This window comes from Pinus tabuliformis, chromosome 4_2 (assembly GCF_031772625.1).
Source record: "Pinus tabuliformis cultivar Carrire ecotype Pingquan chromosome 4_2, CPIR1, whole genome shotgun sequence".
Classification (NCBI taxonomy): domain Eukaryota; kingdom Viridiplantae; phylum Streptophyta; class Pinopsida; order Pinales; family Pinaceae; genus Pinus; species Pinus tabuliformis.
The window spans coordinates 369,999,739-370,015,322 of record NC_142304.1 but is presented as its reverse complement, the minus strand read 5'-3'; positions in this window follow the sequence as shown (position 1 = coordinate 370,015,322).

Sequence of the window (15,584 nt, the reverse complement as noted above, 5' to 3'; positions counted from 1 at the left end):
CCCTGGTACGGTTGATAAGTAAATTGAGGTTGACTTGTGACAATCGTACTTGGACCAGGTTGTCCTCAGGCATCTGAACCGAAGTTTGAATTGTAGGTCAAGACATAGGTAAAGATGCTTGAGGAGTTGATGCAGGAACAATAGAAACTGAAACTGCTGATACTCTAGAAGTAGGTGGGGTAGATTGAACAAAAGTTGCAGTAGTTGCAGCAGTCGTTTGAGGCGGAGTTCAAGGAAAACTAGGCCCAGACTGATGAGCTACACCAGGTGCAGAAGTTTGAATAGTAGGCTGGATAGGTTGCTAGGTTGAACCATAAACTAAAGGTTGTCCAGATTGAGATGACAACTGCACATTTGGTTGAAAAATCTGTTGAGATTGAGATGGATCCCACATCATGTTCATTCCAGGGTATGGACCCATAGAAGGTTGAACATATTAAGTACCGTAACTAGGTTGAGCGTAGGGCTGATAATTCAAAGGTACATTTCCAGCTCCTTGTACAAATGATTGTCTAGAAGGTGGTTGGAAACCTTGGGTTGGGCACTGACCTTGAGGTTGATAACCTTGAGGCACGTACTGAAACTGGGGTTGACCTTGAGATATATATTGATACTAGGGTTGACCTTGAGGAATGTACTATCCCAAAGGTATGTACTGTCCTTGAGGTTTCCCCCTAGGCGGTAACTGGGTACCTTGAGGTTGCCCCCCAGGTGATAATTGAGTACCTTGAGATTGCCCCCAAGTGGTAACTGACTACCTTGAGGTTGCGGATTTGGAATAGTACCAGACATCATAAGAATTTCTTCTACACTCAACAAATTAGTTCCATTATTACCAGTTGATAACCCATGTTCAACAGGTTGAGGAGATGCTCCTGAAAAAGTACGAGCGAGTGACTGATACTCAGAAGGAACAGAAGGACCGCCATACAAAAATGTTTCTAGTGATTTGGAAAACATGGATGACCATCTCGACATATTCAAAGGAGGATAATAACCTCTAGGTGTTGGATGAAAAGGAACTCGAGGTGGTGAAAAACTGAGACCCTGATTTTCTAAAAAGTTTGTCAATGAAAGATACCAAGCATCCCTCCTAGGTGGACTGTAGAAAATTGATTCGCGTTCCCTAAGTTCTAAAGTTGGTTGATTTTCAGGGATAGTTATACCTTCTTCTGGATTAACAAGTTCTTCAATACCAATGAATCCAGAAGGAAGATTTTGGGTAATGATCCTTCCTACCCTGGGTGAACCAGGACCACTAGAAGATGGAGAAGCAACTCCTGAAGATGGAGTACCAGTAGGTCCAGTTTCAGGCTCAGAAATTTCAGGTTCTTTAGCTAATTCACTAGTAGAAGAGACACTACCTAGAAGCAAATCCTGAAGATGGAGTAGCAATAGGTTCAGTTTCAGGCTCAGAACTTTCAAGTTCTTTATCTAATTCACTAGTAGAAGAAACACTATCAGTAACTTTCTTAAATTAAATTGGTTCGGAAATATACTCTGTTGCTTGAACTTGATAGTCAGGATGAACAACTAAAGAAGATTCTCTTTCTTCTGGTGACCCAACTCTACTGTCACTAGGAGTTACAAGAGCTCGTAGCCCTTCAAGCTGGCTTGGTGAATACTTAGGATGTTGCTCTCGAAGTCTACGGGATTGTCTTGGTAATTTAGCCACGGTTAAATATTTTAATTACTTCACACGCAAACAAAGAAAAATCTCAATAAAACCACCTAAAGTCTCTAAAGAACCAAACAATTTGAATCACATGCCTAAAAAATCCAGGAGTTCAAACCACACACAAACAGTAACTTTCCGTACCAAAAACACTAGTTGGTGATGAAATCCAACGTCACAGAATTCAATATAGAAAGGGTGGTTGGAATAGTTACCCCAACAACCTGCTTAATGAAATAGACTGGCACAAGTTTCTTCACTAAACCGTATCGAGTGAAGATAACCCCCCAGAGAGTCAAAGTGGGTCTAGTCGTCTGCTCCAGGTGTAATGGAATATTCCCTCCACCATCACCTTAGGAAAGAATCCTATAGATTATGGTCACTATGGTTACCAATAGAAGCAAATATACCTGGGGGAACAGTCTGTGATCCGATACACATGCAAGGGTAAGGTAACAAAGCTCAATCCCCTTGAAGGCTCGTTTACATAATCCAAGTTTTACTAACAAGTGACCCCGGGCTCCTCTACAATGGTCAATCCAAGGTTCATTGTTTTTAATACATGTATATCTTCTATTGTTCCCAATGAGGAAGGATTGATTACCCCACTGGTTCAGATATGATCTCGTGCTTGACTCGTTTAAGAGAAGCTTCCCAGAGCATAGCTGTAACAATTGGAATTTGTTTCCTACCGCAAGATATAGCTACTTGTTTGCTTTAACTATCTTGGAGAGTTAATTACTCCCTACTCCAAGGTACTAGCCTAAGCTATGTTGGTGATAAATAGCCCTAGAAATAGAAAGATTGCTAGATAAATTTTACTTTAAGCGTTATTTTTATTGGTTGTTCCTTAAGTCAAAAGGTATGGAGATGAAACTTTATGGTGTGAGGACTCAACTCCAAAACACTAAAAATTCACCTAAGATGATAAAAAATTCTTTTTCTTCAACGAATTTCTAGCTAAAGAAAGAGTTGAGAATGCACTTCTTTGAAAACAAATCTTTCTTCAACATATAAATGAAAAGAAAAACTTTTTTTCCTTTTCCAACAAACTCAAAACAAGACTACTAATTATTCTCACGAAAAATATCCCTTTCTTTTCAACACTCAAAAACTACAAAAGAAAAATTCTTTTCAAAAGAGATTTTAAAATTTCTAGAAAACACTCAAAACTATAAAAAACTAATCTTGAGATCTACAAATTCTAAAAACCTAATTGAAGCAAAAGCTTACAAAATTTATTTTCGAGGACGTTTTACTTAGTTATTCAACAAACTAAGGACTAATTCGTTCATGATAACAAATTAATCAAAAAACACCCAACTATGCTTTCTTTTTTAAAAAATGAAATTCAAAACTTTCAAACAAGTTCTTGTAAATCTTTTCAAAGAGAAAATGAGATCTATTTCTCACCAAGGGTAGATTTCACAAATCGATCAGAATCATAAAGAAGACCACAAAGACCAGGGTAATATGATGTTTCGTAGGCTTATATTCTCTGAGTTACTACAAAGACGAAACGAAAATCAAACCAAGCATGCAAAACTTCTAGAAAATCAACTAAAACCAAAATTCCAATGGAACTCACCTACAAGAAGTTTCTGACAAGACACATGCAGATTTGGGTAGGGGCTAAAAGATGTAAACAAATCCTAAGTTTAACTGGATGAAAAGATTTTATTTTTTATTTTAAATTGACAGGGTCCGCAGGCTTACAGTATAACCAGATGTGGTACTGCTCTGTGTAGTAAAGAAACAGTGCGAGGATGTCTGCACTGTGTTACAAATAGAATGTGCGGTCCTCTTTCAAAAACGTGAAAAAACAAAAAAAAAATCAGAACCTAAAAAAAAACTACCCAATCCCACACACACCAAGAAAAAACCAGAAACAAAGAAAAAGTTTCTCAAGTCAAAGTAAAAGTAAAGGCAAAAACCAAAATTCAAGTCCCCAATGGAGTTTCCATTTTGTCGGCCGAATAAATCGTTATTGCATACAAGACCTATCTCCCTAGTATCTACAGATATCTAGAGACAAGCAGAACAAGCATATATACCTTTCTCTAAATATTGCAATTTATAAATAAAAACCAAGAGGTGTTTTAGAACCTACCTTAAGTCCAACGCTAGTTTGTGGCAGCCACGCTTCGACCGTTCGAATGAGTTTCCTTTTAAGAACCTGCAAACACAAACAAGCACACATCAAATAACACGTGCATGGCCAATATAATAAATCATATTCATCATGGTGATCAAGGAATCCATGAAATAAACCATAGAAGACAACTTATTGAGAAAATAAACTTGATTGTATTAAGTTTGAAAAAAGAAGAACTATAAAACCTTTGGTGCCTTGATGTTGTACAAGCTCCTCCGAGGGTCCAAGAAAGAATCTCCTCTACTTTGACAAGCTTCACACTCTTCCCAATGAGATCAAAAGGTATGTAATCTTTCCTCTCAAGATCAATTAGGAAGTTTAAATTCCAACAGCATTTACCCTAAAAAATATCAGCTTTCAACCTCCTCAGTAACCAGCCGAATGCCTCAATTTATAGTGCAGAGGAAGGAAGTTACAGGTCCACCTATGAAGGGATAGAGTCCTCCTTCAAAGGGATAAGCTCCTCACATCAAGGTGTTATCTCCTTTAGTTATGGGATGCATGAACCTCAAAGGAGTGAACTTGCCACCTCAAGATTCCCTCTAGAAGCTTCTAGAAATAACCCAAAGTGAGTTTTTAAAAATGTACTTACGCCATTTTGACTTTTACAGGGGTTCGCACCCTTTACACAGAAACAACGCAGGTAGGTCCATAGGGGACATGACTAGGGAGTGCGGGACCACAGGTAATGCTAAGAGAAAGTGTGAAACCAAACTTTTAGAGATTTTTGATGGCTTTCTCTTATTTTTCAAGGCTTGACATGAAGAGCTGAGGTTTAAGACTTGTAAAGGAGGAAAGTATGAGTGGTGATAGACTCACACTGACTCCAAAATGTCATGGTGACAATATTTTATGTAAAACCTCCACTTGAAACCATCACTTGACACTCTGGTGCTAGATAAGGGAAGCAATTCAATTCTTTTGGTGCCTTACAATGGATAAAATTGTGGGTACTTCCTGAATCAATCAACACTATTACATTTTTCTTCTTGATTTTTCCTTCTATCTTGATGGTTTGAGGAGTGGTAATCCCTGCCAATGCATTACATGATATGTTTGGATTCATTTCTTCTTTATCTAGGCTTTGTTCTTGGAGTATATCCTCTTCTTTTGACCTTTCTTGCTCCTTTTCTTCTTCCTCTTCACAATCTATGTAGAATAATTTCTTTTGAGCACACTTATGATCTTTAGTGTATTTGCTATCACAATTATAACAAAGCCCTTTTGCTTCTTTTTCTTCCAATTTTTGTGGTGTCAAATTTATAGGTTGTGGAAGACTAGGGGCACCAACACTTCCATCTTTATAGTTGTGAGTGGCATGCTTCGTAATTGTCATAATTTTGCTTTCCATTTTTCTTGCTAACTTGAATGCCTTCTCTAATGAATCAGGTTCCCAAAGATGAACATCATATTGGATATTATCCTTTAAATTCCATATGAGCACATCAATCCTATGCTCCTATGGAATATTTTTTACCCTTATGTTCAATTTTTGGAACTCTTCAATGTGCTCCATTATTGAACCCTTTTGTTTGAGGCTTATCAATTGCCTAAAAGAAGTGTTTCTTTCCTCATAATGTGTTGTCAATTCTTTCGTAAAAATTGCCCAAGTGATAATTTGTTTATGAGAGCAAAGCCATTGATAACATACAAACTGATTTGGTTTCAAATATAAAGTTGCAATACATACCTTTTGTGTGTTTTGCACATTATTGAGATCGAAAAATTGCTCCATCTGTAATATCCATGTGGCGAGATTGTTGCCATCCAACTTCCTAATATTGATTTTTGGAATATGGTGGGTCTTCGATCCAACATTAGAATCTATAAAATCATGATTAACATTTCTTTTGTTCGCATCATGAATTTTCTTTACTACCCTTTCATCATTTGTAAGTATTTCTTGTAGAAAATTTATCAAATATGTCTTCAAATCTGCCATGTCTCTCTTCAAATCTATCTTCAAATCTAGCTTCAAATCATCCATCTTCGCTTCCACAACCTTTATCTTAGATTCCACACCATTTATCTTAGCTTTTGTTAGCTTTTGTGAGAGTGACATTTGTTGCACGTGGTCTTGTAATTTTGATATATCATGTAGCATTTCTTCCGCTTCTTCATGAGTCATTCTAGAGCTTTCAGGTTGCTTACTAGGTGTTTGCATTTTCTCTCCTCAGGGCATGAGTTACGAATAATAATGCTCTACTATGCCCTTTGAATTCCTTCAAAATAAATTTTCAAATCAAGCTTAAGCAAAAATTTAAAAAAATCTACACAAATTTTTTCTCTTTGTAGGATCTTGATATTGCCTCTGATGTATCTCTGTAATTTGAGATCATCAAGTTCTGAAATTGCAACCTCTAGTATCCATTTGTGTCCTCTTTCCAATGCCACTAGTCTTATCCAAATTGGATTCTCCAAGGAAGAGTTATGCCAAATCTTCCACAATGACATGATTATAGACTAGTTCAGTAGAGCAAACTTGTATGACATGCCACGTGTCCATGTTTTGACCTTTGGCTCTGAACAATATATACAAGAAACTACAATATGTCCTCTTTTTAACTCTTTTTATAAAACTTCAATCCGATGCTCGGAGAGAAAGTTATGACAATTTTCCCGAGGTCACCTGTTTGGAATGTAATTCAACAGTGTGCAAAAAGACCAACTTCCTTAGATCATATCTCCACAAATATAGCACGAAAAGCTCTGAAATTCAGACCCAAGGTTCAGTTCGATTTCGTCAAAAATGGATTTTTTTCACTTCTAAAATGTCGTAGAAAATATGTTATAGTGAAAATGCCATGATGACCTATTTGGAGCAACGAAACCCTAGAATCCAAAGCTCCGATACCAAATGTTATGAAACCAGCTCTCAAAAAGATAGAAAATATAGATCAACGCCCTAGAATTCAGCCTTTTCAAGGGGGAAACTCCTTTAAATTACATAAATGAACAATTCTTGAATACTTTAAATGAAAAAAACTGCATTCTATATTTAGGAGTCTAATGAGTCACAATATAACCCAAGTGACCTAACAATAATAATATAAAGGCACAAAAATAACAATAGAGGGATTCTATGTGGCACAGTAATAACAATATGGGGACATAGGGGCACAAAAATATTAATAACTGATATAACTACAATAGTAATGGGGTAATCACTAGTATTATAGGGACCTAACAATCTCTTCCCATAATTTCCTCTCATCATTTTGAAATTCAAATGGAGTAAGTGTTGTGTTATAATCTTCTCATCGAGAAATCCCACGGAAAGAAAATATCATGACAACTTTGGAAATATAATCTCAACAATACTTAGGATTTATAGATCAAATTAATTGCAAAAGGCTATATCTCTTTCATGGGTTTCATGATCTCTCGAACATATCTCTACCAAAAGTTTTCTCTCATTTTACAACATAACAAGTAATAAAAATTATATGTTATATATAACCAATGAATGATTCATATATATATATATATATATATATATATATATATATATATATATATATATATATATATATATATATATATATATATCTATATATATATATATATATATATATATATATATTATTACCTAAAAGTCAATTCTAATCAATTCTAATGCTCTGCCTTTGTCATTGATATCTGACTTCTGCTACATGGCCACATTGCATCTTTGGATGTCACAACATATAAGCTACAATTTCATCACATTTACAACCATACAATCTACACATTTTATGTGCACCAACTAGGTATATACTCCACTTCAATCTCTGATATACACTATTTATTTCTTCAGAAGGGCATGTTCATAGGTATAACTTATTAGCTTAGATCACTCCCAATGTAACCATTTAACAATCCAATGTTTGACATATAGAAATTGATTTCCCAACAATCAATCAACTACATGGACTAGAGATCATCTTCATTATAAGAAATCAATTTTCTTGACATTTTAATTGGGATACCATTAACTCTAGCACAAAGAGCATATCAATGATTCATCAAGTTGGGCCAAATCATGTAACTTGGACCATTATTTTTTATGACTATATCAAACCATTACCACTCACATTTAATAAAATACTTTCTACTAGATCGAACCATTAATGCAGATTCTCCATGACCAGGTCATATATTTTAGCTAACTCCAATGCACTCACCATACTAATTGCCATCATTTACACCATCAACTGATGAATGCACTCTTCACACTCTAGTTTTTCACCAACACGCATGCAAGATTGTTATGCTACAAATCATAAAAACTTGAACCCACAAATTTCCCTCCAATTCAAAGCATAGCTCCTTTAGACATACTACCTAACACCAATTCAAATATGATCAAACTTATTTGACCAAATCAGGACATATTCATCACCACATCTTTGACATTGAAAAATTACCAAATCAAAAGATTTTTAAGGATGACATTCATACCCCTGCACATTAATTCCACAACATTGACCAACTCAATCCTTTATTTTATTCACTAATATAAATGGGCACATATCAATATACGTCTTTGTCTCTTCCCATAATGTCCTCTCATCATTTTGAAATTCAAATGGAGTAAGTGTTGTGTTATAATCTCATGACTCAGAAATCCCATAGAAAGAAAATATCATGACAATTTTGGAAATATAATCTCAACAATATTTAGGATTTATAGATCAAATTAATTGCACACATATCTTTACTAGAAATTTTCTCTCATTTTACAACACAACAACTAATAAAAATTATATGTTATATATATATATATATATATATATATATATATATATATATATATATATATATATATAGATATATATATATTACCTAGCAATCAATTGGAATCAATCCTAATGCTATGCCTACTTAAGGAAATTATGTTGGTTTCCAATTCATGAAACTAAGTAATGTTTTCTTTCATTTTCTTTGGATTTTGGAGTGTGATGTATTTGTGTGATGGTCTTTTAGTAACTAAAATTTCAGGAAGAATTAATGATTCTTGTCAAAGTCATATTTCCTCAATGTATGATATGCTCTACTGAAGATTACTTCAAAAACAAAGGAACCTTTAAATACAAGGAAAGATCATGAACAAGCTTCCCTACCAAAGGCAGTATGAAGTTTCCCATAAAATAAGGCTTTAGACTTGCCCTTGCAAGTTTACTCTTGTAACCACTACAAGAAAAATATTAATTGGTTTCAATGGTTTTTTTAAATTTATCTTTCTTTTATAGATTGATGATATCATATCTATAGCTGACTTTTAATATGGAACTAATGTTCCTTTTATGATCCATGAACCTGAATGTATACATTGTTAGAGGATCAAATTTTTTGCAATCAATTAGGTTTCTTCTAAATATTTCATAATTTGTTTCAATCCTAATTTCCTGACCTACATAAGGAAATTATGTTGGTTTCCAATTCATGAAACTAAGTAATGTTTTCTTTCATTTTCTTTGGATTTTGGAGTGTGATGTATTTGTGTGATGGTATTTTAGTAACTAAAATTTCAGGAGGAATTAATGATTCTTGTCAAAGTCATATTTCCTCAATGTATGATATGATCTATTGAAGATTACTTTGAAGACAAAGGAACCTTTCAATACAAGGAAAGATCATGAACAAGCTTCCCTACCAGAGGCAGTATGAAGTTTCCCATAAAGTAAGGCTTTAGACTTGCTCTTGCAACTTTACTCTTGTAACCACTACAAGAAAAATATTAATGGGTTTCAATGGTTTTTTTATATTTATCTTTATTTTATAGATTGATGATATCATATCTATAAATGACTTTTAATTTGGAACTAATGTTCCTTTTATGATCCATGAACCTGAATGTATAAATTTTAATATGGAACTAATTTTCCTTTTATTATCCATGAACCTGAATGTATATTTTAATATGGAACTAATGTTCCTTTTATTATCCATGAACCTGAATGTATACATTGTTAGAGGATCAAAATTTTTGCAATCAATTAGGTTTCTTCTAAATATTTCATAATTTGTTTCTTCTAAAAATTGCATAATCAGAATGATAATAGATCTTGAGTTCAACTTTGTTTTTGTGATTAGAATAACAAGCTAAAGTAATCTAAGGCACCTAGAGCAACTATTATTTGTCTTCTTTCTCACAAAATCATTTTGAGTAGTGGAGACTAAGTGTTAGATCCTCTTTTGTCCTGGACCCGTCTATTCATTATGTTTATGTCGTTATCAGAATAAAAATCCAAATGAATCCCAGGCTTTGAGAGAAACCATTCTTTGTACTCACAAGTTAATGATATCATAATTGTGGCAAGAAGCTGCAATTGCTTAGGGAAATCAAGCTGGACAAGATGTACCATTTGTTAGTATCTATTTTCGCATGTAGGAAAGTTGTAAATTACTATATGTTCACTAAAGATAGCTAGTATTGTAGATGTTTTCTATTTTTTTTAATAATATAATACTAAAATTCAGTGTTGATAGAAATGCAAACTTGGTATTAGTTCTGTTGGTCTATTTTGCAAATATGATAGGAAGATGTTGTCAATTAGTCATAAGGCTTCTAATCTCATATTTTCATGAGACGGGCTCATGTATTTCAAATATATTTCTCTCCTTATTAGTAAAGTCTATTTATCTTTATGGCATTGTTGAAAATTGAACTGGTAATGAGTCCTAACTACATACAACTTAGAGCTCCATCAATACATATCTTATCTAGTTGGATTCATCCTTTCTATGGAGTGGCTAGAAGGTATGTACTATGTAGTTTTAGGCTTATCAACAACTAGTCATATCCAAAAGAAACAAACTTTTATCCATTGAATCACAATCTTCTCATATAATATATTGATGATAAATCCATAGATAAGACATTTTAAAATTGGTTTTTTTATTATTTAGTTTAAAAAGAATAATTTGCCCCTTATTATAACAATATCATTAATTATGACGTTACTTCTATGAATTGTTTGGGATACATAATGGTGTCGCAAAGAGTGTTGTTTATTATTTGGAGGTTCATTTATTACTCTGAAAACATTAATACAATGGTCATGTATGTCAACTAGATTAATATTTTTTAGAGACATACAGACGTCAAAAACTTGGATGAATCAAAGTATTTTATAAGCTAAATAAACTACGGGGATAAACCTGAAACTTACAAGAATAGGTCAATATGGATTGAACATTGGTAGAATATATTTTGATGAGTATAATGGTGTTTTTAGGTTTTATGGTTTTCATGTGCGATATTAGGGTTTGTTTCTTGGGGTATTGTTTTTTTGACAACAATGATGCCATGTAGTAATATCAATTATTATCTATTTATACCAAAAAAAAATATGAACTTTGTTGCATAGTTCTTTTTGGCACCAACATCTTCCATATAAAGTTAGAAATACTTGTACATAACATAAAAATTGTGTAACAATTATATGTGTATATACTATATATGAACATCACACATATTTCTAATTTAATTGCATTGCATGTTTTTTCCAACGGTGTGGATTTTTCTTGAAATGAAATAAAGTTCATTCAAATTCAACACACGTGCCCTCCTTAATAACATGGTTTTTTATGTATTAGTAAGTTGCAACTTTACCAATGTTTGTCCCCTACCATTTGAGAGGGGAAGTAATTGATGTTGAATTCTTAGGTATGAATCCTAGTATCCTTTGATGAAATCTGACCTAGTTATTTTTCTCAAAGTGTAATGACATCCATAGTTTTGTAATTCTATCATTGAAGTATTATGCCCCAATTTTCATGTTGATTAAATGTGGCCTTGAAATGGATTTCTCTACATAAAATTAAATGTTAAGAAAACCATTTTTTCAAGAATCTCAAAGTTGAAGTAGAACGAATTAGAAAGAACCACTAGTGTTACTAGTAAACTTCAAAATCCTTATTTCTATCCATTAAAGTTGATATGATATGGGCTTAGCGTTTTAATGAATGGATCAAGGGTATATCTAACTTTAATCGTCACAACTACTTTTCTCTCCTCTTCAACTATGTCTGCACATCATTTATTTTTAGTTTGTGGCCATGTTTCACAAAAGTTAACAACTTATCTACTCTCCTCTGCAATTTGTGCTCACAATGCTTACAATTGTTCTTCTCTCCTATGTAACTATGTGCTCACAATGCTTACAGCTGCTCTGCTCTCCTCTACAACTATGTCCTCACAACACTTACATTTTTTTGTTCTCCTTAACAACTATGTCTACACATCATTTCCTTCTAGTTGGTGCCATGTTTCACAAAACCCTAACAACATAAGGCCCGAAAAAGACTATAAATAGTATCCTCTTGATCTACAATGAAGTTCTCTACCACTAAACTAAATTACTTTTTATTTAAATAAAATGCTCAGATCTTATGTTTCCTTCAAGAAAAAATTTCAACGTACAAAATAACATGCACCGAGTTTTAAGCTTGTTAAGAGGATCCCAAACAGGAATACAAGTCCACCTATCCAAAAATTCCATTAGAAATTGATGTGATTCAGATATATCATTGAGTATGTCTAGAGATACACATAACATAAGTCCATAAAAACACAAAAAGGGAAGAGTGTGTATAATAAATATCCTGGTAGACTATGACTAACATGGGCAGTGAGTGGGGATGTTACCAAGGCCTTTGATTTATGGAAATTATAATGCCTATAGAAGGCATAAATTCTTCATGGGGCTCTCCCAACCAAAATCTTGATCCTCTGTGATTGCTAATGAAGGAGAGGGTGGAAGATTGCTGATGAAGGAGAGGGTGGAAGATTGTTGATGAACTTACTCTGAACTAATATGGTAGGAAAGGTGTTGATTGTGCACCATGGAATTAGCAAGGTGTTGTTCATGTAATGTAAAAATCAACATAGTGTTGGTCGTGTGATTGTCGACCATGAAACTTGCTCTTGCTCGTAGAGTGTACCCTTTTGAAAATGGAGCGATTGGAAATGGTAGAAACTATTCATAAATTACTTGGGCTATGGGCAAATGTCACGATTGTAGAGCTATTAGGAAAATTTCACGGGCACGTAAAAAGGTAGATGAAAATGTGAGGTGAACAGATTCAAAAGGAATGCCTATAGGCTTAATTACACTAGTTTATTATAATCCTTTATTTTTTAATTTATTTATTTCCTAACAACTATATTCTTTTACATTTGACTTAATCATTGGACAAATGTGACAAGCACGTAAAAAGGGTAAACAAAAATGTTAGGTGAATAGATTCAAAAGGAACACCTATCGATGTAATTACACTAGTTATTTATTATAATCATTTATTTTTTAATTTATTTTTTTCCTAACAGAAATTTTCTTTTACCTTTGACCTAATATTTGAGCTTGGAGGAATTCTACCCCTTTCTATTCCTCCTATTGGAGAAGATTCTCTTCATCTAATTATCATGAATATGAACCACATTAGGTGGTTCAAAATTCATTGGCAATTTGAAAGATTTATGTGATGGGTCTCGAAGGAATATATTTGAATAACTCTACTCAAAAAAGCCTCCATTTGGATATTATAATTTTTAAAAATTTGTTTATGTAAGATGTTAATTTATTAAAGTTATGGATATTTGGGTGACTTTATTTTTCTAAGTCTAAAATTAATTTCTTAAATAAAATTAATTAATTTCTCATCAATTTTCTTTAAGATAGATTAAAATTAATCTTAATGAGAGGTAACAGGAATCATTTCCAGTGACCAAACAAATAAATTTAAACTTGTATTTAAATAAATATGTTGGAAAATAAAAAAATTATTAAATTATTCATAAGGATAACAAAAAATATTTTGTGTGATACAAACAAGCATGCTAACTAGAAATAACTTATTTAAAGAAACTTTTCATTAATGGAACATATTGAATCATATAAGTGGATAACCATGATATATGTCACATTTGCAAGAATAAATCTTCTTCCATATCTAGCATAGGTCCAATATTTTGCAATTGTATCCTCGGTTGTGTGGCTATCTACACATATGACCATTCTCCTAGGAAACTAGAACGAAAGACCTGCAAGAAAGAAGTCACAAAAGTAAATGCACCTTTTGGGATGTCAAAAACTCAAAATTCATTTCACTTAAAATCTCATTGATCACATGAATAAAGTAGGATAGCTAAAAGGAGCATGTATAGAGACAATCCACATATCAAGGAAAACATAAGTAATAAAAGCATGTAGATTAGTTAATAGGAACACATATGGAGACAATCTACATAACAAGGGAAACATTGGTATTAGAGATAAATTTTGATAGATTGTTCTAGTGACTTACTATGTAAATCAATCCCACCCTTAATCATATAAGAAAGAATAATATGATTGGTACCTTGTTAACCCTTATCGATAATTAGTTCACAGAGAGAAATTATCCCACATGTGGGATATGGACCTACATGGGGAGGATAAAATTTCTCATGACAATCCCATAAGATAGACACAATTAACCTTCTTGACCAATGATTAAATGTTAATTTTAATTTATATATAACAATCACAACCATTGTAATGATGACAAGTTAGTTGACAATGTGTGTGATCTCTAACTATTTGAATTTGAATGTAAGGTGTGTTAAGGTGTTCTATATCCCCTTTATGTTTCTAATGTTTCTCTAGTGAAGAGTGGCCAGAACTACTACACTCGGTTCTATTGGTGGAACTGTGCATTAAAACCAATAAATCTAGGTTCTATAACAAAGGTCTCAAGATTTTAATGACTTGTCCTTGGTTGTGTCAACTTCCTATTACCTCTAAGCTTGGTTGGCAATTTGAAATTGCAAAGGAGTGTAAAACAGACAAGTTTATGTGCCTTACAAGCTAAGTTTTGTCCCAAGCATGAGGAATCTTAGGTTTCCACCATATAACTCAATGGTTTAGTGTTTTAATTGGTAAGTATTGTTAGCTTTTGGGGTTAATTTGAAAATTTTTACACCATATATTAGGGTGCTTCATGAGATTTGAGGTACATGGTGTTTGTTCAACCCTAGAATGGTTCAAGATGGATTAACACATGGGAGATGGTTTGTGATGGATTTTCATAGTGGAGATAGCTTACTCAATGGTTTCTTCGCCTTATTTGGGTGCTTTCTTGGTGTTATATGGAATCTATGAATGTGGACAAAAGTATCCTCACTAGACCTAGTGGCTCAAGGTCTAGAACAATAGAAATCAAAGACTATAAAGTTTTCCTTAGAAGAATTATAGAATGGAAAGATGCTTGCTTGTGATATGTTGCAAGCTCTACTATCATCTTGGCTTGTAAGCTCCAACCGTAGCTTTGATTTCTATAATTAGAACCTGCATAAGCAAACAACTCAAGCCAAATATCTATGAAATCTATGTATAATTATCCAATCACTTTAGTCAATGGATTAACGTCTCATTGAAATATATAAATGTAAACATAACATAACACATATAGGAAAATGGTATACTCTTTTTATTAATATGAAAGGGAGAGAGTTTATAATTAAAATTGGAAGTTGATCTTGTAGAGATCCTCCCAAGTTGACTTGCACTTCCTTTGCCACAATTTACACCTCAAATCCACCCTAATGCATGGGAATGATAACTCTCTTATGATCAAAGGAGTAGCATAAGGGTATCATTAGTCTCCAAAAGCCAACCTCTAGCTTGTGGATGGAATTAAATATAGGAGAGGATATTAGTTTAGGAATTCTTATCCATTTACCAATCTAGGATTGAGATCCACTCTTGATGGGAGGATGAGCTTAAGGGA